The following is a 4,121-nucleotide window of genomic DNA, read 5'->3' on the forward strand; positions in this document are numbered from 1 at the left end:
TTCATTTCACTGCGAGCTTTCTGGGGTATTTTATTCATTAACATATGCAGACAGTAGCCTGTTTAGCTTGTCTCAGATGTTAGATCAGAAAAGGAGAGTGCATTTATTTAAACAGAGGTAGGCATATGTTTTCGTATCCTTGTTTTCAGGTTGAAAAAGACATTTAGGAAAAATCTAATAAATAACATATAATAACAGAGATGCATTGCTTTTCGAGTTGTCTATAATTTTATTTGAGCCATATATGGTTAGTAAATAAACGTGCATCTTTTAACATTCAAATTAAGGGTTTTAAATAATATACGGTGTCCAATTTAGATGTGTTTATCATTAGGTTTGTTACACTGCAAGACACTTGCTTTAATCGTTTAAATTTCACGTCAACTATGTCAATAGAAAAATAAGCTCAAACTATGATAACTGAATAATTTATTTCAAGATTCCATTAGAATACAAAAAAAAACATATTTTGTTTTGCATAAGAGATCAATAATATCACCAATTGCAAATAAGGAAAATATACATAATCCTATTGACAGGTTTAATACCAACATGTTTCTTATCCAAGTAACTGACCAGCAGATGTTTAGACTAATGTCATTATTACAAAGTGTTCAATTTTTATAAATCGAACAGTCGATGATCCATTCCTTATTGTAATGCATTTGTTTGGGTATTTTTATTTTTATTATTGTAACAGACTGAAAAAAAACTACACTGCAAAAATGACTTTCTAACGTAGCATTTTTGTCTTGTTTTCAGTAGAAGTATCTAAAATTTCTTAAATAAATATGTATTTTCTTGATGAGCAAAATGAATAAAATAAGTCTAGTTTTCAGACAAACAAAGTGAATTTGTGCTGAAAACAAGCAAAAATATCTGCCAATGGGGTGAGAAATTTTTGCTTGAATTAAGTGTTTAAAAAAATATTTATACGAGTATTCTTTTTTCTAACCCCATTGGCAGATATTTTTGCTTACAAATTCACTTAAATTGTATATTTTTGTCTAAAAACTAGACTTATTTTCTTAGGTTATTTTGCTAATCTAGAAAAATAATCTTTATTTACTGAAAACTTGACAAAAATACTAAGTAAGAATGTCGTTTTTGCAATATATACGATTTTAAGTTAAAAGTCCAGTTGCACAAATGCGTAACACCTGCTTCACAACATTTTCTGATAACTACATATTTGTTTTGCATCAATAATAACATCTGTTACAAATCAAGAAAATACACATGATCCTATTGATGTGTTTAATACCAGCATGTTTCTTATCAACTGACCAGCAGATGTGTTTTATAATGTTATTTTATATTACGTGTTCAGTTTTACAGTCAAGGATCCATTCATTTGGATTTTGTTTGGGCAAACTGATTTTATTGAATATTTTCAACAGACTATGAAAACTATAGAGTTTGAGTTAATTCAATTTCACAAATTTGTAACACCAAATTTAAACTGATATAATTATTGTCAATTCTATCATTCAAAAGAAACTTTTTTTTATCTATCAATGGTTTGTCTTTCTTAATTATTTTACAGTTTCATTTGTGCAGAAAGTGTTAACGCTGTTTAGTGGAATTTTTTGCAGACGATTTAATTTTATTTTTGTTCTTACAAAGGACAAAACATTTGATTAATCATTATTCTATTTACTGGCTCATAACTGGTTAACTGGTACCCTGTAGTACACAGTTAACTTAAAAATAAATATTCACGAGTACAACGAGTTACAACCTGTATGATTGTCAAATATAATATAGACAGATGTTGTATTGAAAACAGTCTGATGGCCAAATCTGGGCTTTTTCCATAGACGTTGCTGATGATGCAGCTGTGAAGTGACGTCCAAGTACAAGTGTACAAGTGACAGGTTGAGCTGCAGGCTCACAGCCTAGCACAGCGGCGCCCTCTGGTGGTCAATTAACTGAAAGCTTAACCAATTCAACTGTAACTACTTGGCAGACATTTTAATTGACTTTTAAATTACTCATTTTCTGAAACATAGTGTGCACGATTTCATTTATTTCTTCCTCTTCAGTCTCGATAATATAGTAAAGTGCAAGAAATTACCCTTTTGTAGGTGCAATCCACATCACAATTTCCTTACCACCATTCCAAAGACCCGCAAGAGGGCGCTGTTCGACAGGTAATGCGTTTTCCCTTTAATTTCATGTTCTCGCTGTCTTTGTTTATAAAATAGTTTTTAAATATAGTACAGGAACGAGGTTTTGTCCAACAAAGCTTGCTTACGCAAATAATTGATAATAAATAGCTTTAGTTTATTTGAATGAGATCTTGGATGTCGCAGAGTTAAACTGAGGATAAATGTGTAATCTTTGTTCTCATTGTGGCAGATTTACAGTTTTCCTGGAAACTTGAAAATAGCAGCATGTGTCTCCCAAATGTATGATGGTTTAGGGACAAAATGTAGGCCTACTCCAAATACTTTAAAAAGTGAGTCATATATTTGCCTTTTTATTCCCACAATGGGAATTAAGAAATTATATGGTGTGTTTCTAAACAAATAGCTATTTTACAATGCATATTTATTAGGACAGTTTGTGAATACGCAAGTCTCATTGGTTCGCTTCCAGGTTGAGGTTATTGCAGTTATTACCTAGGTCTGTATTTAACTGTGGAACATAAAAAAATCAATTATTGTTTAATGAGACGTATTATCATATGAAACGAAAAAGCAAATACTGTATTGAAGGGTCTTAAAAATCTGAAGGATGGAAATTCAAAATGCATGAAATATCACACATGGTTATTCATCCAACTTATTCCAAAACACAGACCTCAGAACAGAATGTGTGCCACAAGAGTATTTGTACATATGCACTTTGATATGTGCATAAGAATGAGCTATAAGAGTCTGCATGTATTTAAAGTTTAGGGGACTTTATGGTCCAAATTAACTATTTTTTCTTGGTCTTTCTGTCAGCTTCAAACACAGGCCCCCATCAGCTCAGATTGAGTTTATTCTGACCCAAATCTTTCTCCACTTTGCCAACATTTGCAAACAGTTTCGCATTACCATTCATTATTTATGAGTTCATCAGTAATTCCATCTTGTTTTCTATACATAAACCAGAAGAGTGTTTGCTTATCCTGTCAAATAACAGGAAAGGTCTCAATAACGTTTAGACCTTTGGTCCAGTGCATTTGTTTTTTTGCAGTCCTAAGTTTCTATAGCGCTGTAGATCAGAGGTTTTGATTGTTTATAATGTCAAAATGCTGGGCAGATTAAAAATAATTCATTTTTAAACATTTGATATGGGGGAAGAAAGAATTTTCTTTGATCTAAAAGCCAAAGACAAAATAAGTCTCAGCTATTTTGAGGATAAACAATATGTCTGATTAAGAAGAACTCATTGACTCACTGTCAAATCATTTAAAGCTATTTATATTTTGCTCCCAATGCTACCTTTCTGGGAAAAGGTGGGCAAGTGTCTGCTATAACCTGTGATACATTAAGTACGTCTATTGTCTCAGCTCTAGCTCAGAGGTACGATCGTTTCCCCAAACCCAATTTTGGCTTTCCTTGTACGCCCTTACCGGAACACAGCGTGGGAATTGTACTGCGACCAGGAAGGCATCTCCATTAACAGGAATTTGTATGGAGGAAGAAGTATGATAGGATTTCAAGGCATTCTGCAGAAATAATTTTTGGCATGGCACCAAAGAACCCAATATGGCACTTCTGTTTTAGTGATTAAAGAAACGTTTTACCTCTGGGGCTTGTTTTCTCTGGGAAGAGGCTCTGGAAGTGGCAACCTGGGGATTTATGCATTGTTGAACAAGACAAACAAAAAAGGTCCACATGGGAGAGAGCCTTAATTAGATACACGTTGACGTTTTTCCAGATAGATACACTGTAAAAAAATTCTGTAGAAATTACAATGTTATTGCAGCTGGGTTGCCGGTAATTTACCGTAGATTTACATTTATGTTATTTACTGGCAAGAGTTTGTTCAAAGTTAAATCAATTTTAAATATTAACAAGTCTTGTGGTACTGGGTCCATGACAGACCATTACAAATTACAGGAATATTTTATATTAGGTCAAAATAAGATAATTTTGGACCCGGTACAGGGTCCCAGAGTTAAAGAA

This window comes from Misgurnus anguillicaudatus, chromosome 16 (assembly GCF_027580225.2).
Source record: "Misgurnus anguillicaudatus chromosome 16, ASM2758022v2, whole genome shotgun sequence".
In the NCBI taxonomy this organism is placed as follows: domain Eukaryota; kingdom Metazoa; phylum Chordata; class Actinopteri; order Cypriniformes; family Cobitidae; genus Misgurnus; species Misgurnus anguillicaudatus.